This window comes from Cucurbita maxima, unplaced genomic scaffold (assembly GCF_002738345.1).
Source record: "Cucurbita maxima cultivar Rimu unplaced genomic scaffold, Cmax_1.0 Cma_Scf00042, whole genome shotgun sequence".
Taxonomy (NCBI): Eukaryota; Viridiplantae; Streptophyta; class Magnoliopsida; order Cucurbitales; family Cucurbitaceae; genus Cucurbita; species Cucurbita maxima.
In genome coordinates, this window is record NW_019272058.1 from 844022 (window position 1) to 869083 (window position 25062).

Consider the following 25062-nt stretch of genomic DNA (forward strand, 5'->3'; position numbering starts at 1 on the left):
TTGTAAACCTGACTTTGTTCGTGAATATTTATGGGTTCGATATTTATAATTGTAGTTGAATGCTACCTAAATTGATGAAATGGAATTTGACGATAGCGAAATACACGTATGCCCATTATGAGATAGTTTCGAATTAAATTCTTTTTAGTTGAAATAATGGGTGCACGATCTTTGAATCCAAGTGTATTATCATGCATACTTTTTAGTTTTAAAATAAATTAATTTTTTAGTTTTAATTTTTTAAGGAGGATTATTTATTAATTTCATTAAATTAATTTTAATGTGTCAGTTATGTTTTTTTTTTCAAAATTTATTTTATAGATTCAAATTTTTAATGTTTTATTAATAAAATTAATATTAACTTAATAACAAAAAAAAAAAAAAAAACTAAAGGGTAGTTAACGGGAATACATTAGTCATTATTTATTTTTAAAATCTCAATAAATTAGCGGAAATACATTTACTTATGAATTTTCATTTTTAATGTTAGCAGGGATAGCTCAGTTGGGAGAGACTGAAGATCTGAAGAATTTTCATTTTTAATGTTAGCGGGATAGCTCAGTTGGGAGAGACTGAAGATTTGAAGGTCACGTGTTCAAACTTGACTATTCAACCCAAAATTAGTGATGTTAGCGGGGATAGCTTAGTTGGGAGAGCGTCACACTGAATATCTTAAGGTTACATGTTTAATCAACGTTCACCGCACCTGATTCAAGTTGTGCACATCTTAACATCAAATCCAAGATTAGTGATTATTTCTTTTTAAAATCTTAATTCCAACTAATGAGTTAGCGAAAATACATTTGTCACGTGTTTGATCCACGACAGCTTGCATAGTTAACTAAGTTGCATAACTTGACTATTCAATCTAAAACTAGTGATTGTTCATTTTTTATGTTATATGGGATAGTTTAGTTGGGAGAGCGTCAGACTAAATATTGGAAGGTCTCGCACCTTATAGTTTAGTTGATTATTAAGTAGCATAACTTAACTATTCAATCTAAAATTAGTGTTCATTTCTTTTAAAAATATAATTTATTAGTGGATATAGCTTTACTTGTGAATTTTTGTTTATAATGTTAGTGGGGATAGCTCAGTTGGGAGCATGTCAGACTGAAGATTTGAAGGTCATGTGTTAGACCTCCACGTTTTGAAGGTCATGTGTAAGATCTCCACGTTCTGAAGGTCATATGTTAGATCTCCACGTTCACCGCACCTATTTCCATTTACATAAGCTGACTATTCAATAAAAAATTAGTTATTATTTATTTTTAAAATTTCAATAAATTAACGGAAATACCTTTACACATGAATTTTGATTTTTAATGTTAGAGGGATAGCTCAATTGGGACGGAATATCTAGTTACATGTTTAATCCACGTTCACCGCACTTGCTTCAAGTTGCATAACTTGACTATTCAATCTAAAATTAGTGATTATCTCTTTTTAAAATATAATAAATTAGCGGAAATACCTTTACTTATGAATTTATTTTTAATATTAGTGAGGATAGCTCAGCTTGGAGAGTGTTAAATTGAAGATTTGAAGGTCACGTGTTTGACCCACGTTCACTGCACTTGATTCAAGTTGTATAACATGCAATTTAAATACACATCTACTCATTAATTTTGATTTTAGCTCAGTTGGGAGCACGTCAGACTGAAGATCTGAAGGTCACGTGTTTGTTCCACGTTCACCGCACCTAATTCAAGTCGCATAATTTGACTGTTCAATCTAAATTTAATGATTATTTATTTTTAAAATTTCAAAAGAAATTTTCAATGAATTTGCAAAAATACCTACTCATTAATTTTGATTTTTAATGTTAGCAGGGATAGATTTGTTGGGAGTGCGTCAGACTGAAGATCTGAAGGTCACGTGTTTGTTCCACGTTCACCGCACCTCTAAATTTAATGATTATTTATTTTTAAAATTTTAATGAATTAGCGGAAATACCTTTACTTATGAACTTTCATTTTTAATATTAGCGGGGATGACTCAGTTTGGAGAGCCTTTACGCCCAGTCAGAATTAGCGAAAATACCTTTACTTATGAACTTTGGTTTCTTTACGCCCAGTCATTCCCAAAAACATTTGCCCCCTTTTTCTTAGTGCGTCATTGCCCTTCTTCACTCACGCGATATTGCTGGATTAGGCTTTTGCCTATTGTTCAAAATTTCCCACTGCTGCACTGAAGATCTAAAGATCACGTGTTTAATCCACGTTCACCGCATTTGGTTTACATTGCATAAGTCGATTAAGTTGCATAAGTCGATTAAGTTGCATAACTTGACTACTCAATCTAAAATTAGTGATTATTTCTTTTTAAAATATAATGAATTAGCGGTAAAACCTTTACTTATGAATTTCATTTTTAATATTAGCTAGGTTAGCTTAGTTGGGAGAGCTTTGGACGGAAGATCTAAAGGTCACATGTTTGATCCATGTTCACACTTGATTCAAGTTGCATAACCTGACAATCTTATCTAAATTTAGGGATGATTTCTTTTTAAAATTTCAATGAATTAGGGTAAATACTTTAACGATGAGTTTTTATTTTTAATATTAGCGTGGATAGCAGTTCGGAGTGCGTCAGACTGAAGATCTAAAGATAATGTGTTCGATCCATGTTCACTGTGCACCTGATTCTTTATTTAACTAAGTTGCATGGCTTGAGCTCTATAAAACATTTAGTAAAATCATTTTATTGCATGGAACAATAAAATTGATCTTCCATACATTCTACTTTTAATGTTGTTGAGTTGAGTCCTTTTGATGTAGGTGATGATTTTTTTGATTCTAGGACGAATCCTTTTGAAGAGGGGGATGATGATAAGAATCACGGTGTTCCAACTTAACCTACTACACGACCCAAGGCCAAGAAGATTTAACAAGCATTTATTCTTCATCTACAAAATTTGATAGGCTAGGTTCAACCATCATTTCATGTGTTACAACCTGATTCATTTGAGGAAGGACCATTTGGAGATTCAAAAGTAAATATTTGCACGGTTGAAGTAGCGGATGAAGTTGCAAGCATCATTTCATGAGTTGTTAGAAAAATTTATTTATTATTTTAATTTCATAAAGTTTGTAATGCTCAAATTGACTTCGTCTTCGGTGGAGATTTAAAGGGACCGAGATTAAATCGCAGTCGCTAACTTCTTTTGTAGGGAGACTATAAATACCCACAAATTATTATGTAAAAAGCATATTTGTGATGAATGAAATTGATCTCTCAAGTTGGGTTCCCCCCTTATAGAAATGTGAGTATCATCTTTGTCGTTCCTCAGTTTCATGCAATTCTTGGGGTAGATTGCATCTAAGTCATTCAATTAAGCCTTGATCAAGTTCGATTGTGAAGTGCCTCAATTTAGAACAAGGTTCCAAATCTTGCTTCTCAATCTTGGATCTCATAATCTAACTCTAGCCTTATCTCTTGGTTGATCCAAATTTTGTATAAGAAGATGTTAATTTCTTTAACTCAAAGGTTCTTGCTTCTACAAAAGCTTGGATTGTTGGGCTGAAGATTACGGTTGCTCTATCATCCTTCAATGCGATCTTCTATCCCCATGACTTACTCTAATGCGGTCGTTTTTCTATCCCCGATGACACGTCCAGTTGTCGAGATTGGTAATGTGAGTTTGTAACCCATCTGTTGGGTTTCTTGGAATGATTCTATAGCTTATCATTTCCATGTTGGGAGTTGGGTCATGGGTCTTCGGTGAAGGATCCCTTGGTTTACCACCCTTCTAGTTGAAGGAAGCGTCAAAAGGCTAATTTTTTTCAATCTTATTTAATTTCTTTTTAGTGAGGATTCATTTCCAAGTGCATGCTAACACTCTTATTGTTGAAGAAACTACATGAAGCTAGTTTCACAAAGTAGCAATGCCTTTCACTCTTATTGGTAAAAAGATATTTAGTCGATTCTCGGAGTTATATGTTGGGTAGTTCTATGTCTGACAACCATTTCATCTCTTTTATCATTTTTTAATGTAAGTTATAAACTCATACATTTCAAAGAAACAAATAAATTTTAAAGATACCAATACAAATAAGAAAATAATGTAACCGAGTTTTCTGGCTGAAAGCCAGATATCCTAACCACAATGGATTTTTCATGTTGTTGTCCTGGAGTCTTTTGTTAGATCGTTGAAGAGTTTCAACATGGTCTTTTGTGTAATGTCTAACCCTTCGACACGTCCTTCCATGTGTGTGATTAAAGCTCTCAGAGGCACCTCTATGTTTCAGTTGTTTGATCATGTGACTCTTTCTTCTAAGGAGTCAACCCATTTTTGAGTTTATGGTGCATAACCCATTTTTGATATCATTCACTTTCGAGCGACACCATAGTTTTCATTTGCGACCAACGTAACTCTCAGGTCCTCTGAACAAGTTCCTGTAGCCTTCAAATATTGTTCTACGTCAAATGTCTCCTAAGTGGAAGTCAGATATCCTAACCGCTAGACGATAATGGATGTTTCGTATGGTTGCCTTGGAGTCTTTTGTAAGATCGCTCTAGAGTTTCAGCTTGGTCTTTTGTGTAATGTCTAACTCTTCGACACCTCCTTCCATTTGTGTAATGTAAGACAATTTCTTTTTAAAATTTCTATGAATTAGTGGAAATATCTATACTTATTTATTTTTATTTTTATTATTAGCGGAGATAGCTCAGTTGGAAGAGCATCTGAAGATCTAAAGGTCATGTGTTTGATCCATGTTAGAGAGACCTTGGAAATGAACCGTAACTATTTTTAACTGGATTATCATATTAACAATTTGAATCAAATAAAGTAACATTAACCATTTGAATCACCTCAACCCCACTGGTTGAACTTGACCAAAGGTACAAAGTTCATAAACTAAAATACCATTGAACTGCCTCTCAAACATTGGTAAAGTTTAAATGGGTGCTCATCTCAGCCATGATGGCGTTCAACAAGAGAGACCTCGAAAACAACAAGATTATTGCATTAACCATTTGAATCACCTTAACCCCACTTGTTGAAATTGAAACAAATATCTATAACATAACACTAACATAGAAATTGAAACAAATATCTATAACATAACACTAACATAAGTACGAAGTTCATAAAAGTCTTTTTAATCTAAGATACTATTGAACTTGACTATTAGAGTGCCTCTCAAACGTAGGTAAAGTTTAAATATAATTGGGGACAGAAGATGAAATATAAAATAAAAAGAAATAAGAAAATAATATTCCACTTAAAGAATCGAATCCATATCTCCTGTGAAAGCCACATATCCTAACCGCTGAAGACAATGAATTTTTTGTGTAGTTGTCCTGGAGCCTTTTGTCAAATCGTTGAAGAGTTTTAGCATGATGTTTTGGGTAATGTCTAACTCTTTGACACGTCCTTTCATGTGTGTGATAGAGTTCTCAGAGATACCGTGATGTTTTGAGCTGTTTGATCTGTGGCTCTTTCTTCAAAAGGGTCAACATCAAACGTCAGGTCTTTGATTGTCAACCCATCAAGGGGAGCGCTGATTGCATCGATTCCATCAACGGTCTTCCCATGAGTTTATGGTGCATGACCCATTTTTTATACCATTCACCTTCGAGCACCACCATAGTTTTGCATAATCCATGAGATGCATTGCGGCCAACGTAATTCTTAGGTCCTATGAGCAAGTTTCTGTAACCTTCAAGTATTGTTCTACGTTAAAAACAAAGTTTTTAATGGTTTCTATTACCCTTTTTTTAATTCCTTAGCATCGCGGTTTCTATTTAATGGTTTGTGTTTTTGGATTTTCAGTTTGTTATAAGCCCCATGAGCTTGACTTGGGGTGTGATTCTCTACGACCCTCCTTGTCTATCTCACTCGGGTGCTCATCTCAGTCCCCATGTTGGCGTTCAACAAAAGAGACCTTGAAAATGACCGGATTATCACATTAACCATTTGAATCACCTCAACCTCACTTATTGAAATTGAACAAAATATCTATGACATAACACTATTAAAGGTTCAAAATTCATAAAAGTCTTTTTAATCTAAGATAATATTGAACTTGATCATTATAGTGCTTCTCAAACCTAGGTAAAATTTAATTATAATTGGTGACAAACAAAGGTTCAAAGTTCATAAAAGTCTTTTGAATTTAAGATACTATTGAACTTATCCATTATAGTACCTCTAAAACCTAGGTAAAGTTTAAATATAATTGGTGACAAAAGATGAAACTATAAAATAAAATAAATAAGAAAATAAAATTCTGTTGTCGAGAATCAAACTTGGGTCTGCTTGATGAAAGCCAGATATCCTAACCGCTGGACGACAATGAATTTCTGGAGTAGTTGTCCTGGAGTCTTTTGTTCGATATCTAAAGAGTTTGAGCATGATCTTTTGTGTAATGTATAACTCTTCGACACGTTTTTTTATGTGTGTGATAGAGTTCTCAGAGCTACCACCATGTTTCTTGTTCGATCATGTGACTCTTTCTTCAAAAGAGTCAACATCAAACATTATGTCTTTGATTGGAAACCCATCCAAGGGAGCGTCGATTGCTTCAATTCCATCAACGATCTTCCCATAATTTTTTTTGGTACATGACCAGTTTTTTATATCATTCACCTTCACGCGCCACCATAGTTTTGCATCGTCCATGAGATGAATTGTGGCCAACGTAACTCTCAGGCCCTCTAAGAAAGTTCCTATAGCCTTCAAGTATAATGTTAAAACATATTAACGTATTTGATATGTTAAATATTAAAATAATTGAGGTGTATCATAAACATTAAATAAAAATATATATTTGAAATTTGAATGAGATTCATATTAATTAAACAAATATTATGATATTTTACGATATTTTAATATGATTTAAATAAGATATTATATCTTAATGTATTAGGTATGCAAATATATAATTTGACAAAAATTATCACAAGTTTGAAGTAAATAGAACTCTTGAGTTAAGTAAAAAAAAACATCAAACACTAAATACTCTCTACTGTCTAGAGAGTGGAAAATTTAGCTCTACTTCGAAAGACTATAAAAGAGATTTAATCGTTAAAAGAGATAGAGTAAGCCCATTAAAAACCTACTAGAACTTTTTCCATATTTCTTAAATATAAGTTTACTTTTCAAAATTTAAAAGAGCTAAAATAGTAAGATTAAAATTTTGAAATAGTAAGGAGCAATATTAGGTACCATATTTTTAAATGAATTGTATCCTTTTAAAATTTTGAAACAAAGGATTAGAAACAAAAAAATTAAAGAAAAATATAAATTTTATATATATAAATCTTGTCCTTACCTACGACATAAATAGTCTTCAAAGAAAAGCAAAGAGTTACAAAAATTCAAAAACAACTTAGGATTGATTTACTATTTCAAAAGGCTTTGATGAAAGATACATTCCAATGAAGGTGTAACAGTAATCTTCAAACATTCGGTAAAAGAGAAAGAAATAGGTGATATTTTGGAGAGGAAGCTCATAAGGTTTTCAAAGAGCATGCGGTCATATCTGACATTTTAGGTTAACAACACGGTAAAAAGAAACTAGAAATTCTGATACGGGTAATTAACTACAAACCCTTGCATAAGGTTTTAGAATAAATAAAATATCCAATCCCAAACAAAAATGATTGGATGAAAAGAAATAAATTCTTTTGACTTGTAATCCTCGAGAACCCACAGATAATGGGTTGTGACATAAACATAAAAAAGTAATTTTTTAGTATGAATATTAATATAAGTTGCATTCCTATATTGACAAAACCATTAGTACCAAAAATATTCATGAACTTTCAAAACTAGTACCCTTAATATTGACAAAATCATCTCCCTTTTCGTTTTCTCTCACTCCTCTTCTTCAACCTATGACCCATTAATATTTCATCTCCTTGTTTTTTTTTTTTCGCTTTTTAAATACCCTTATTCTATTCCTAAATCTATAAAATGTCTCACATTTTCATTTATTTTCTCTTTTCTTAAATATTAAAATCTTAAATAAAAAGGAAGAGCTCTCTCTAAAATATTATTCTTTGTTAGTAATTTCACATAATTTAACATTTTAAAAATCAGTAAATTAAAAAATCCTCCATGGATATATTCGTAATTTCATGTAGTCTTCGTAAGTTTGACGGAGACACTGTTTGTTGCCGAGCTTGGTAACGTGAGTTTGTAACCCATCCGTTAGGGTTCTTTGAATGATTCTCTAGATTATCCCTTCCATGTTGGGAGTTGGGCCATGGGTCTTGGGTGAAGGAACGGTTGGTTTACCGCCCCAAAGAGTTAAGGAAGCATCTTGAGGCTAGTTTCACAAAGTAGCATTGCCTTTGAGATAACAATTCTTTCTATTTTATCTAAATTTTTTAAATATGGGTTCATTTCCAAATGCATGCTAACACCCTTATTATTGAATAAATGACATGAAACTAGTTTCACATAGTAGCCTTGATTTTTTCTCTTATTGGTGGAAGGATAATAGGTCGATTATTCTTATAGGGTAATTTTAAGCGTGACAACCATTTGTTTTCGTTTCATTTATCATTTTTTTATGTTTTAAAAATGTTAAGCTACCCAATCAATTTTCTTGGGAGTTAAAAATTGGAATTATAACAATCTGCCTAAAACCCTCCGATTAATTTTGCTTCATTTCTTACGGCACCCAAAGTAGAAAAATGAAAACATGTAAATTGCAACTCAAACCTTTCACAGAAATAAATAAAAAATTCAAACATTTCAAAGAAATAAATAAGTTTGGATGGTACCATGCTAATCAGAGAACAATGCTACCAAATTTATTTCAAACCTAGAAAACTTCATAAACAATGTCTCCTACTATTTTTTTTTTCGTATATTTTGAAACTAATATAGTAGAGTAATAAAAAAAAATATTACCATCATTTGAGCCGTAGGTGATTAATGGATGTTGACTTTGACCAATTCTTTTCACATACTCCTTTTGTGTCTAGTTTATGAAATCATAATGTTTTTCATGAGAATCGGTCTGGAATGGGGTTAAAATTGAGAAAACCCGAGAAAAGGTCAAATTTTGGGTTGACTTGACAAGTTCAGTTGAACTGGCTATCTAAAACTCGGCATGTATAGCCACATTCACAGCGTTTCTCTCCTCAATTTCTTCGTGAAACTTAAAGATGAGTGTTACAAGGAAGGGCTGGGGATTGAATTCATACCTTCTCGTGGATCGTAGCCTAAGATATTCGCTTCCAAAGTTCATCCAAAATCTTATTTATCGTCATAGATAAAACAAAGGATTTCTTATTGGGTAGCCGATTCTAGGGGTTTGAAGGCCCTATTTCTTCATTGAGCATCTTTCATATCCTTTCTTCAAGCTAAAGGAATTGGTTTGGAGGAACGTCTTTGAGTGTAGGACCTTAATTTCAAAAAATTGTTCTCGATATGCAACTCACTCGAAACGCAAGATTTTTGATCTCTTGGGTAGCGTGTTCTACGACGTTTCAGCTCTCAATTTGTTCATCAAGTTTACTCAACTTCTTCCTCTGAAGCTAGAGGAATCCTTAATTTGAAGGAAAAGAGATCATAGATAGGAATTCGACTCTTATCCCCAATTTAATCTTGAAACCTATTTCCTTCAATTCGGCACGATCTCGAGGTTATTTTTCTTCATGGTCTTCTAGAGAAACATTCCTTGGAGGTGCAGAAATTGATTGGAATCATTCTTGCTCGACGAATCATCATGTATCCTCTGATTGGATTTTCAAGTTTTTCTTGAAGTTCTTTAATGACGGATTGAATTGGGGGGAATGGTTTCTGGGCACTTTCAGTACACTATTCCTTCATAGAACTTGTGGGTAATCTTGTTTAGAAACGGTAGGAATAAGTTTGAAGATTAATGGTGGAAGATTACTCTTGAATTTGGAAGAAATCTGAGAGTAGGAGACCCATAATCTAAATGCTTATTGCATTCGATTAGGAGATCGACCTTTCTCGATTCTTATTCCGTATTGTTGCTCCTACTTTAAACTTTATAGGAGGAGCTTAAACCGATGTTGAGAGCTCCAAAATCTTCGTTATTTAGAGATTGAACTTTCTAGATAATTTTTCATAAATATCAGCTCCGATCATAGCCTCATCGACCTTGACTTTGAATACTAGTCGTAAGATGTGATGATCCGCGCGTGTTCATTCTAAATCATATCCAATTTTGGAGGAGATCGAATGGCTGAGATTTGAGTTCAAAGGATTTTTCTTAGATGGTCACGGTAGATGCACTGGTTCTAATTAGAGTAGATTTCTGTAATTATCCATTCTTATAGGTGTATTTTGGTAATTTGCCACTTTTTGAATATTTTATTATTATTTTCCTCGAAACATCCATAATTTTTTCTACAAATTCCTCATCTTTTTTTTTTTTTATCATTTTCCCCTTAATTTGAATGTTGAGATTCCTTCTAGATAAGGAATTAAAATTCGGAAAAATTCTTCATAATTGAGAAAATGACATTTTTGCCCTTTCATTTACTTTGTCCTTTCCTTTCGATCATTTTCAAGAGGCCTTTAACTCCTTAAAAGTACTTGTTAGGGTATTTGAGTGACTTGATTAAGTCTCTTATTCTTGCTTAATCCTTTAATTTTTTTTTTCTTTCATGAGCAGCTTATTCTTATGGAGCTAATTTCCTTCATTTTTTGGGTGTTACATATACATACTAGTTACAAACACAAAATAACAAACCAACTCAAAAGAAAAATAAAAAATACTTGATTAAATACAGAGGTTAGTCCATGGCCCTCACTCCAAAGTCCGCTCTCATCCACGACCAACTCTTAGTTACTTGAAAAAAAATGATAAACCTGGAGTCAGTAAAACTTAGTAAGTAGCCTACTGGTAGGTTCTTAATCGCGACCTTAAGCTAGGATATTACTTTTTGTTATGTGTACAAGATCTTAGAAATTAGAGGTCATCGTGTCATGCATCATATACTGATCTTGAAAACCTTTTCCTAAAATAACCTTCAATTTTCTCCCCATGAACACATGAGCGGTGTCGTCATAATCGTGTAATTCTACTGGTAAATCGTGGTGTAGGACATCTCATTTAGCTGATGGAAAAGGTAGGTCTATCATAACATCCAACTCATGATACATATTGCAGGACATCCTACCTAAAGAGGAATAGGGGCCTTTTAGTACACATCATAATGGCAGACAATGGTTACATATGGGTCTGGATCCTAGCAACTTATTTAGCATGTTATTCACATAGTTCTAGGTACGGGGTACATGGATTATTGATGAACCTAGGTTTTTACCATAATGTCATGGGTTAGGCTTTAGGAGTTGAAGTTTTAGTATAGAAAAACGTTAGAGGGTAACCTAACGTGGATTAATTCGTGTGAAAACCTACTAGTACTTTGAGGACCTCATTTTAAGACCATGTGAGAAATTTTATGTAAAAAGGGTATCTCATTAACCATACAACAAGGTAAAATCATATGATGGGTATTATGGTCATTTTACCCCGTTTCTTTGTTTAGCTACTTAGTCTTGTCCGATGATCATCAGATTTTACATACCTCTTCAACATGCCATATTATGCTCATGATTAAAAATTTGTAGGTAGCGGGATAAGTTTAGTGAGTCATTTTAGTGTTACTTAAATCTCGAGGTGCTTGGTTGGTTTAGTGCCATAAATCGAGGTTCTAGGTGTTTTTCTTTCATCAATATTTAATTATACACAATCTAAGGTTCATATGAGAATCCAAGTGATTCCTAAAAGTATTTCTTTGGAAAAAGTCGGGGACTTGTTTCTCAAGCTTCTGGTACTCGATTTCCTCCAAATTTTCTTTGGTAGCTTACTTAGTGAGTCTAGTTTCTAGAACCATTGAGAACTTTGTGATAACTAGCCAGAAAAGGGTTCAATTTGATGAAAAACTAAAAAGAGTTTGACTTTGGCTGACGTGGACGATTCAGTTGATCGGGCAGCGTCTTCTAAGAAGACGCTGCGCGATATTACTCCTCCATCTGAAAATGAGGTCCGCCAACCCATTCTTTGACGTTTCTCCCCAAGATTCCTTCATCAAACTTAAAGATAGAATGTTAAAGAAGAGTTTATCTTACCTATTCGTGGACTACAACATAAGTTATAGGCGTCCAAAGTTGGGGGAAAACTTGTTTTGTCGTCGGAGTAAACCAAGAAGTTATTGTTTTTTGATAAGATAATGCAGACTCTATCAGACCACACCACCTTCACAACAAATTTTTCTTACACTTCACTTAAGCTAGAGGAATGTGTTGGTTTTTTCGCCTTAATTTCTAATTAATTAATTAATTAATTAATGTTTTGATGATAACAAACCTACCTTCAATTATTAACAATCCTCAGTATTTTTGTCCACAATGTAAGATTGGGAATAACGATTTCAACGTCTTTTTTGGTTCACTCAAATTAGAGATTAAATGAAGAAGTTCCAGTCAAAACAAATATCCGACGTGATGATGTGGTGGCAAAATTGACATCATGGACCAATCAAATTCAAAACAAGATACCTGACGTGATGATATGGTGACAAAATTGATGATGTGGTGACAAAATTGACATCATGGACCAGTGACAAAATTGACATCATAGACCAATCGAAGTATGACATTTATAAATTTGGTAGAGTAACAAATGGTGGAGTTTTCAATTACATTTATAAAAGTTTTCATTACTTTTAAATAAAAAGAGGAGTATTTGTTTTCATTAACATTTTTTTATTATATTATTATATTTCAATATGTTATATATATATATATATATAATAAAAATGAATTTAAAATATTTTTTAATATTTATTTAAAATAATATATATATATATATATATATATATATATAAATTTAAATAAAACATGTGGTCTATAATTTTTTACTATAAAATTTAAAAATAAATAAATATTATTTATAGTTATTTAAACTATCACCTCTTCATATTTTTCACAACACAACACACACAACATTTGTTTCCTCGACCTAAATTTTTTTAAAACCCTCCATTGTTACTCTCTCCAAAGCTTCCAATTTTATATTTTTTTTCTTATTCGTTAGAGAGATGTCTATTACTTCATAGTGTTGTGGTGTGTTTCTATATGATTTCAGACAATTGGTTTGATCCTGAGCCGTGGAAAGAATTGAGTTTGCTCTTGAACTCGTAAAAAGAGCGGTATATCGGTTTGATCCTAACCCGTGGAAAGGATTGAGTTTGCTCTTGCACTCGTAAAAAGAGCGGTGTAGCGGTTGGGCTCTGATTCGAGGAAAGAGTCAGAAAGTTTTATTCAAATTCCAAAGAGGTGCTTGGGGAGTGGAGTAGGTCGAGTTTGACTCAACCACTATAAAACTACGGTGTTATATTTTCTAACCCTTTTCCTATTTAAATTCAAAATTTTAAGTTTTATTGTATGTATAAGTTTTATTGTTATTAGAAAAAAAATTAATAATTATTGAAACCCTATTCACCCTCCTCTAGGGTTGTCATATCGATCTAATAGAATGTTCCTGATAAAACGACTTTGCCTAGTTGAGGCTAATTTTGAGTTTTCTTCCTCTGTCTGCAACTCAACCTAGAACGTGATTTTTCCCTCTATTGGGAAGTTTGACTCAGGATGAGTTGGGCCTCGAATCCTTCATCAAACACACTCTATTTAGTTCCCTTAAGTTATCAAAATCATCAATTTTGAGTGTTTAGGTTGTAAGCAAGGATTTGAGTTTTACTCCCAAATCTTACTCGATATCGAATTTCTTCGATTACACAAGTTCCTGAGGTCATCTCTCTTCGCAGCGGTCTTCAAAAAAATATCCTTAGGTGTGCAAAAACAAATTGGTATAGGACTCTATGATTATGTCTGTATCTTTGGATTGGATTTGAGCTTCCTTCAATGGTGGACATGGTTTGAGAAATAGGATACATACATTTTCAAGGCTTCTTCCCTTCACCAAACTTATGGGTAAACTTATTTAGAAGGTGTAGAAAAAGTTTGGAGATGAATAGTAGACTATAGTTCTCGAATTCAAGGTAAACCCGTGAACACGATACCCCAAAACAAAAAACTTGTATCTCTCAATTGGGGACTCGATTAAGCTTGTTTCTTGCCCTTAATAGTCTACCCCAATTCATAATTTATAGACGGATGATCCACTCCCATTCAAACATCTAGAATTTCTATAATTTTATTCTTGATTTTTCTGAATCTTCTGGCAGAAAAGTCCCTCTGATAAATGCCTTCCTTTTTAAGAATATTATAATTCTTATTCTATAAAAAATTTAATGATTCTGGATGTTTATAAAAATTGGAAAAAAGTTATATTTTTCTGAAATTTTTTCAATTTTCCTTTTTTTTGCTTCTAGATACAACCTATTAGGGATTATACATTCTCTTATTGGAGACCTTGAGTGTTGCAAATTCTCCCCTCCTTTGAAAACTTTCATCATCGAAAGTGCTTATTCTAAAATAGGTTAGAGTACAATCCTATTTGCCTTCTGTTTCCCAAGTGGCTTCTTCTACTCTATGATTCTTCCATAGGATCTTAACAAGAGCGATTTCCTTGTTTCTCAATCTTTTGACTTTCCTGTCTATTATTTGAACTGGGTCTTCTTTATACGTTAGGTCATCTCTCAAGAAGAGAGTTTCATGTGTCAGTATATGCGAAGGATCTAGGGTATACTTCCGTAGTATGGATACATGAAAGATATTATGTACTGCAGACAAGTTTGGGCATTGCCCGATTCTATAGGCCACAGATCCAATCTTTTCTAATATTTCAAAGGGACGGATAAACCTAGGGCTCAGCTTCCCTTTTTACCATACCTGAGCACCCCTCTGATGGGGTGCTACCTTTAGGAATTTATGGTCCTCTACCTATAATTCCATGTCCTTGTGCCTTAGGTTTGCATAGCTTTTCTCTCGGCTTTGTGCGGTTTGTATCCTAGCTTTAATCTTCTGAACTGCGACGTTGGTAATTTACACCAGCTCTGACCCAATAGTTGTCGTTTGCCACCTTCTTCCCTAAAGGTACGGATTAACATCTTCGTCCATAGAGAACCTCGCATGCGACCATTTGTATGGTGGCTTGGTAACTATTATTATATGCGAATTTAATAAGGTGTAGGTACTTATCCCAGCTTCCTTCAAAATTCATCACATATACAACATGTCTTCCATTATTTGCTTGAGCAGTTTTGTTTGACCATCTGTCTATGGGTGGAATGTCGTACTATAATTGCGTACCCAATGCCTTTTAGAGAATTTTCCAGAAGCGAGATTTAAATCTAGCATCTTGGTCTAATACTATTGACACAGGTGTTGGGTTTTATGTCCTAAAACTCAGTTTGTAAACGAAAACATATTCTGTTTTCAATAAAGTTATTATTGATGTTTATTCAATAAAGATTATTATTGAATAAAGTGAATTTTATGATCATTAATCTAAATCCAATAAACTAAGAACACTCTGACTATACTATGATTACTTAAATTATATGTAGAGACACAAGAGTGGATCAAGTTCAAGTATATAGTCAAAATGATCTATAGTACAGGGATAAAGCTAAGTAACTTATTTTGGGGACACTATTGATGCGGCCCACTTTTGTATATGATATAAACAATATGATCACTAAATTGTACATGTGGAGACATGTGAGTGGGGGCGTCCTAGGCAATGAGTATTGCATAAGATCGGACCATGAAGAAAATCACTCTCACTTTATAATGTCGTTTACTGTTGAGATTGATTTTTTCATTCGATGACCAAGGTACCTCGATCTTAATCCTGAGCTAACTATAAACTCCTGTTTATTCAGAATTATCCTTAGATTTGCATGGGTGAGAGTGGCTCAAGTTCGCCGACTCAATAAGCCTCCCATTTCAGGGGTAAGACTGGGTGAATAGTTGGGGACATAGAGTCTAAGATGAAATTCACTCCTACCCACTTTTAGGGATAGTAGAGAGGCTGTTCCCTTAAGTACTGACTCCAAGTCTTGAACAACAGGCCCCACCCTCTCATTGGCCCGAGAGGAATTCAATTTGGTGGTTGGACCACGAACCAATTGTTCATTAGAGGATCAGTGGGACTTAAGGAACAAGAAGTAACTTTGGGGGTAAAATGGTAAATTGATCGAGCTCTAGTTACGAACAACCTGTAAAGGATCGACTTACTAATCATGGTTATATCAAATGGACAGAAATATATCTATAGAGAGGGAAGTGCAACTACTAGGCTATAGTGGAGTGTCCTAGTAGTTAACGAATGTTGGTTAACAAGGTTAATGAGTTTAGCGGGTTAATCTCGGATTGTTAAAGCCCATAATCTATAGTCCATTAGGTCCCCCTACTAGCTCATATCGGACTAAACCTTAGAATAGTGTGACGAGTGAATTTGAAGTGTTCGAATTCAAATTAGGGAATATACGCTAAATATATACGATAGATTTAACCGTATTTTGTTCTAATTATGAATTAAACAAAAAAGAGAGTTGGAGATATTTAAATAAGATTTAAATATTTTAATTATGAATAGGAATTCATAATCCATATGTGCTTGGGATGGGCATTTGATTCAATGTTAAATATTAATTAAATTATTTAATTAATGATTTAATATTATTTTGTTTCGAAATTAATTATTTAAATTAATTGTTGAATTAAAATAAAGAAAGTCAAATGTTGACTTCGCTTAATGGAAAAATTCATGTTTGAGTTAGTGGAATATTGAGTGTCAATATATGGTTTAACCAAACTTGCATGTTTGCTGCATAATCCTACAAATTTGAGTGGAATTTTGTGGGTCAAAATTTGGTTAACTCAAACTTGCATGCTCGCCACATAATCCCACAAATTTGAGTGGTATTTTGAGTGTCAAAATTTGGTAATCTCAAATTTGCATGAACATGCATATATGTCTCTATAAATAGAGTGATCAAGGTACATGGAAACTTCTTGAAAAAAAAAAGCTTGAGAAAGTCCATCACAAATTCTCTTTTCACATATGGCATTACAAGTATTTTATAAGTGTTATAATATGTAGTATGCATGTTTAGGATTCCATGAGTGATAGATACAAATTGTTATATTATTGCATGGAATGGATGATTATATAATAGTTATATAAAGCATGTTAGATGCATGTTATAGGTTATTTTCAACGTTATAAAGCGAGATAGACGTTAAAATCTATAATAAGGATAAATGCATGCTCACTTAGGGTTAGCAACCAAGCGCAATCAATTTTAATAGTTAAAATAGGTCGATATCTTGTAAAATTGCGGTTAAAAGAAAGCTCACCTGGCAGGATCTTGTCTAAGGCTGAAGGTACTTAAGTTGACGGTTTACGAAACACCTACTACCTGGAGATCGGGTCAGTACTTGAGCTTAGTTAGCCCAGTTTTATGAGCATGCATGAGTGATGTAAGGTTTTTTGTTTTTAAATGAAAAATCACATAGACATCATAGGTAAAAATCCAATATCACAAACTCCATAAATGGATAGGATTTCTTAGGTTCATTCCCAACTTTGGTTTTTTCATTGGATAGCATTGTTGGGGACGATCTTTGAGGTCTGAAAATGGCGGGTCACACTTACAAAGAATTACTAAGAGTTAGTATATTCTTGACCAAAGTGGCAATAACTAAAAGACTAAAGGAATAAGAGTTATTCTGGGATTAGTGTTGAAGTCAAGAATGTCTTGGTTTAGTGAAGAAGTGATTGACTGCCTCTCGGTAGCAGCTAACTAGCTAGAATATAGTTGCAAATTAATAATTTTTGGGGACACTATTACATTTACTAAATCTGATTGGATTAAAAAAAAAGGATTAAATTAATTCACTAATAGAATTTTCTTTATATCTCAGCATGACAAACTCAATAGTACAATTACTCGTTTCTGAGAAATTAAACTGCGACAATTACGCAACTTGGAAATCAAACCTAAACACAAAACTTGTAATTGATGATTTAAGGTTTGTTTTAACTGAGGAATGTCCTCCAAACCCCAGCACAAATGCAAACCGAATAGTTCGAGATGCATATGACAGATGGACAAAGGAAAATGACAAAGCCCGAGTGTACATTTTAGCCAGCATATCTGATGTTTTGGCTAAGAAACATGATCTTATGGGTACTGCTAAAGAGATTATGTAATCTTTGAAAGGGATGTTTGGACAACCGTCCTTCTCCCCTAGACATGATGCCATAAAATATGTTTACAACTGACGTATGAGAGAAGGGACCTCAGTTAGAGAACATGTCCTGGACCTGATGGTCCATTTTAATGTGGCAGAAGTAAATGAAGCTGTCATTGATGAGAAGAGTCAAGTCAATTTTATCATGGAGTCTCTTCCAAAGAGCTTCTTCCAGTTCTGAAGAAATGCGATGATGAAGAAGATAGAATATAACTTGACTGCTCTTCTCAATGAGCTACATACTTACCGATCCCTCCTAACGAACAAGGGACAAACAAGAGAAGTAAATTTTGCTGTCTCTAAGAAATTACTACAAGGATCGTCCTCCAAAAATAAGTCTAGTCCTTCAACTTCTAAAAATGTTTTGATAAAGAAGAAGGGTAAGGGGAAAAATAAGATTCCTACTGACCGCAAACATAAGGTTCAAAAAGAAGATAACGAAAAATGTTTCGATTGCAATGAAAACAGGCACTGGAAGAGAAACTACCCAAAATACCTTGAAGAGAAGAAAGCCGAAAAGACACAACAAGGTAAATATGATTACTAGTTGTAGAAATATGTTTAGTAGAGTATGATAACTCAACTTGAATACTAGATTAAGGGGCCACTAATCATATTTGTTCTTTTTTCCAGGAAACTAGCTCTTGGAGAATGTTTGCGGAGGATGAGATAACACTCAGGGTTGGAACATGAGAGGTTGGCTTAGCAAGATCAGTAGGAAATTTTAAGTTGTTTTTTGGAGAAAGATTCATTAATTTGATAATGTACTTTTTGTTCCTAGAATGAAAAGAAATATAATATCTCTTGTTTATTAGAACAATTGTATAAAGTATCTTTCGAAATTAATGAAGTGTTCATTTGTAAAAGAGGTATTCATATTTGTTCTGCAAAACTAGAAAATAACTTATATGTTAAAACCGAGCGAAACAAAATCTATTTGAAACACCGAGATGTTTAAAACAGCTCAAACTCAAAATAAATGACAAAAGATTTCTTCTAATACCTATCTTTGGCAGTTAAGACTAGGTCATATTAATCTCAATAGGATTGAGAGATTGGTTAAAAGAGAACTTCTAAATGAGTTAGAAGACGACTATTTACCTCCATGTGAGTCTTGACTGGAGGATAAAATGACTAAACGACTATTTTCCGAAAAAGGTTAGCAAAGAAGCCTTATAACTCATGCATACAGATCTCTGTGGTCCAATGAATGTCAAAGCACGAGGAGAGTATTAATATTTCATCAGTTTTATTGATGATTATTCAAGGTATGACTCTCTTTACCTAATGCATTACAAGTCTGAAGCTCTTGAAAAGTTCAGAGAATATAAGACTGAGGTTGAGAATCTATTAGGTAAAACTATTAAAACACTTTAATCAGATCGAGGTGGAGAGTATATGGACTTAAGATTCGAGAACTATATTGATAAGAAAAGGAACCACTACAAGGGGAGTAAGATTCGGATTACCTTGTTGATCGAATATCTCAAGGCAAGAACATTGTTTGAGATTCGAATCACTCCACAAGCAAGATTGATCATGTCGAGCTTGAATGATTCTACATGCAACCTAAACTACATAGAATTGCAAAGAAACTTAGCCATTGGCTAAAGAAGAGCACAAATGCTTCTTTTTACTATATTTTTCAAGTCTCTTACACATACAACATACATGGCTTTATATAGCCTCAAAATGAAACTACTAAAGTCATTCCAAGAGTTGTAACATTGATACTTAATGACCATAATTAACCATTATGTAATTGTAACCTATAGTAAATAAAGTCTTAAAATACATAAATGAAATACAATAACTCTAAATTGTAACCCACCCAAAATTTATAACAATCAAACTTCATTATTCTTCAATGTGGCATGAATTGAAACATCTTTTGATAATTTTGACAACCTTTTCTTCACATCTTCATTGAAGTATATTGTATGATTGATGTCTTTTGGTTCATATCATATATGATAGAACATGGAATAACGTCTCACTTCTCAGCACCTAGTATACCTCAACAAAACCATGTATCAGAAAGGAGAAATATAACTCTGTTAGACATGGTTCGATCTATGATGAGCTTCGCTCAATTACCTGATTTGTTTTGAGGATATGCGTTGGAGACTGCTACATACATTTTGAACATGATTCCTTTTAAGAGTGTTTGAGAAACACCTTATGAGTTATGGAGAGGGCGTAAAGGTAGTTTATATCACTTTAGGATTTGGGGGTGCCCAGCACATGTGTCATTGCGAATCCCCAAGAAATTAGAACGTCATTCAAAATTATGTCTATTCGTAGGATACCCCAAAGAGACGAAAGGTGGTTTGTTTTATGACCCTAAAGAAAACAGAGTGTTTGTATCAACAAACGCTACATTCTAAGAGGAATACCACATAAGAAATCATCAACCTCGTAGCAAACTAGTATTAAGTGAGATTTCTAAAGAAGCTACTGATAAAACAATAAGGGTTGTTGATCAGACTAGTCCTTCAACAAGAGTTGTTGATGAAGCTGACACTTCTGGTCAATCACATCCTTCTCAAGAGTTGAGAATGTCTCGACATAGTGGGAGGGTTATAACTCAACCTGATTTAGTTTGGCAGAAACACAAGTCATCATACTTGATGATGGCGTTGAGGATCCATTGACCTATAAACAGGCAATGAATGACGAAGATAGAGATTAGTGGATCAAAGCCATGAATCTTGAAATGGAGTCGATGTACTTCAATTAAATTTGGAACTTGTAGATCAACCAGATGGGGTAAAACCTATTGGTTGCAAATGGATCTATAAGAGGAAACGAGACCAAACTGGTGAGGTACAGACCTTTAAAGCTCGACTTGTAGCAAAGGGTTATACCCAAAGATAGGGGGTGGACTATGAAGAAACCTTCTCTCCTGTTGCTATACATAAATCGATTAGAATACTCTTGTCCATGACCACGTTTTATGATTATGAAATTTGGCAAATGGATGTTAAGACAGCCTTTCCAAACGGCAATCTTGAGAAGATTATCTATATGGCTCAACCAGAGGGGTTCATTGAACAAGATCACGAGCAAAGGATTTGCAAGCTTAAAAGATCCATTTATGGGTTAAAGCAAGCATCTCGATCTTGGAATATAAAGTTTGATATTACGATCAAATCTTATGGCCTTAAACAGAGTGTTGACGAACTTTGTGTTTACAAAAGGATAGTTAACTCTACAGTAGCTTTCCTGGTGTTGTACGTTGACGATATCCTACTTATTGGGAATGATGTGGGATTTCTGTCTGACATAATTCATTAGTCAGTGATAGAATTCCAAATGAAAGATTTGGGAGATGCTTCCTTTGTTCTTGGAATCCAAATTGTTCGGAATCGCAAGAACAAAACCCTAGCATTATCTCAGGTATCGTACATCGACAAAATGTTGGTTCAATATAAGATGCAGAACTCAAAGAAAGGATTATTACCTTTCAGGCACCAAGTTCATTTTTCGAAGGAATAAAGTCCTAAGACACCTCAAGAAGTTAAGGATATGAGACATATTTCTTATGCATCAGCAGTCGATAGTCTGATGTATGTCATGCTATGTACCCGACCCGACATATGCTATGTTGTGGGAATTATCAACAGATATGAGTCCAATCCAGGACGTGCTCATTAGACTGTCGTTAAGAATATCCTCAAGTATCTTAGGAGAACGAGGGACTATATGCTAATGTATGGCGCTAAGGATCTGATCCTTACAGGGTACACTGACTCAAATTTTCAGATCAATATAGATTCGAGGAAATCGATATCGGGATCTATTTTCACTCTGAATGGAGGAGTAATAATATTGAGAAGCATAAAGCAAGGTTACATTGCTGATTCCATCATGGAGGCTGAGTATGTTGCTGCTTGTGAAGCAGGGAAAGAATCAGTATGGCTTAGGAAGTTCTTATCTGATTTGGAAGTCGTTTCAAAGATGCATCTGCTATCACTCTTTATTGTGACAACAGTGAAGCAATTGCAAATTCTAAAGAACTAAGAAACCATAAGCGAGGAAAAAATATTGAGCGCAAATATCATCTCATAAGGGAGATTGTGCAACAAGGAGATGTGATCATCACACAGATAGCTTCAGAGCACAACATTGCTCATCCAATATAAAGCCCCTCATGGCTAAAGTGTTTGAAAGGAACCTATTGAGTCTAAGACTACAAGTTATGTAATCTAGGGCAAGTGGGAGAAAATGCATGGGTAATGTGATGCCCTAGTTCATTGTATTTATGTCTTTCTACTCTACTCAACATTATAAAACCCCATTAGGGTTTTAGTCCAAGTGGGAGTTTGTTGGGTTTTATGTTCTAAAACTCATAGTTTGTAAACGAAAACAGATTCTGTGTTAAATAAAGTTATTATTGACGTTTACTCAGTAAAGATTGTTATTGAATAAAGTGAATTTTACGATCATTAATCTAAATCCAATAAATTAAGAACATTTTGGCCATAGTATGATTACTAACTATATGTTGAGACATAAGAGTGGATCAAGTTCAAGTATATAGTCAAAATGATCTATAGTACATGGATAAGGCTGAGTAACTTATTCTGGGGACACTATGGATGCGGCCCACTTTTGTATATGATATAAACAATGTGATCACTGAATTGTACATGTGGAGACATGTGAGTGGGGGCATCCTATGCAATGAGTATTGCATAAGATTGGACCATGAAGAAAATCCCACTCACTTTATAATTTCGTTTACTGTTGAGATTGATTTTTTCATTCGATGACCAAGGTAACTCGATCTTAATCCTGAGCTAACTATGAACTTCTGTTTATTCAGAATTATCCTTAGATTTGCATGGGTGAAAGTGGCCCGAGTTCGCCGACTCAATAAGCCTCCCATTTCAAGGGTAAGACTGGGTGAATAGCTGGGAACATAGGGTGTAAGATGGAATTCACTCCTACCCGCTTTTAGGGATAATAGAGAAGTTGTTCCCTTAAGTACTGACTCCAAGTCGTGAACAACGGGCCCAACCCTCTCATTGGCCCCAGAGGAATTCGATTTGGTGGTTGGACCACAAACTAATTGTTCATTAGAGGATCAATGGGACTTAAGGAACAAAAAGTAACTTTAGGGGTAAAACAGTAAATTGACCAAGCTCTAGTTACGAACAACCTGTAAAGGATCGACTTACTAATCATGGTTATATCAAATGGACAGAAATATATCTACAGCGAGGGGAGAGCGTGAAATTGAATATTTAAAGGTTATGTGTTCGATCTCCACGTTCATCGCACCTGATTTTAGTTGCATAACCTGACTATTCAATAAAAATTTAGTAATTATTTCTTTCCGAATTCTCAATGAATTAGCGGAAATACATTTACTGATGAATTTTCATTTTTAATGTTAGTGTGGATAACTCAGTTGGGAGAATGTCGAACTGAAGATTTAAAGGTCATGTGTTCGATCCACGTTCACTACACCTAATTCAAGTTGACTATTCTACCCATAAATAATCATTAGTGTGGATAGTTTAGTTGTGAGAGTGTTAGATTGAAGATTTAAAGGTTACGTGGTTCAATCCAACATTAGTGATTATTTATTTTTAAAATTGGAAATAATAGCAAAAATACCTTTACAAACTTTCATTTTTAATATTAGTGGGGATAGCTCAATTTGGAGAGGGTTAGACTAAAGATCTGAAGGTCACGTGTTTAATCCACATTCACTGCATGGTTCACGTTGCACAACTTGCTTATTCAATCTAAAATTATTGATTATTTCCTTATTTCTTTTTAAAATATAATGAATTAGTGAAAATACCTTTACTGATGAATTTTTATTTTTAATGTTAGCGGGGATAGCTTAATTAGTAGAGTGTCAGATTGAAGATCTAAAGGTCACGTGTTTGATCCATGTTCATCGCACATTGTTCACGTTGCATAACTTACTAGACATTGTCAGACTGAAGATCTAAAAGTCCCATGTTTAATCCACGTTCACCGTACATGGTTCACGTTGCATAACTTGCCTATGCAATCTAAAATGAGTGATTATTTCTTTTTTAAAATATAATGAATTAGCGGAAATACCCTTACTTATGAATTTTCATTTTTAATGTTATTGGGGATGGCTCAGTTTGGAGAGCGTTAGACTTAAGATTTGAAGATCATGTGTTCGATCTCCACGTTCACTGCACCTATTTTTATTTGCATAACCTGACTATTCAATAAAAAAAATAATCATTATTTTTTTTTAAAATCTCAATGAACCAGTGAAAATACCTTTACTGATGAATTTTCATTTTTAATGTTTGCGGGGATAGCTTAGTTGGGAGAGCGTCAGACTGAAGATATGAAGATCACATGTTCAAACTTGACTATTCAACAAACTTGACTACTCAACCTAGAATTAGTGATTATTTATTTCTAAAATTTCAATGAATTAGCAGAAATATCTTTAGACATGAATTTTGATTTTTAATGTTAGTGAGGATAACTTATTTGGGAGAGCGTCTTACTAAAGATTTGAAGGTCAGGTGTTTGATCCACGTTCACCGCACCACATCTTAACATCAAATCCAAAATCAGTGATTATTTCTTTTTAAAATCTTAATTTCAGGTAATGAGTCATGTGCTTGATCCACATACAGCTTGCATAGTTGACTAAGTTGCATAACTTGAATATTCAATCTAAAACTAGTGATTATTCATTTTTTATGTTATCTAGGATAGCTTAATTGGGAGAGTGTCAGACTAAATATTGGAAGGTCTCGCACCTTATAGTTTAGTTGATTATTTAGTAGCATAACTTAACTATTCAATCTAAAATTAGTGATCATTTCTTTTAAATATATAATTTATTAGGGGAAATAGCTTTACTTATTAATTTTTATTTTTAATGT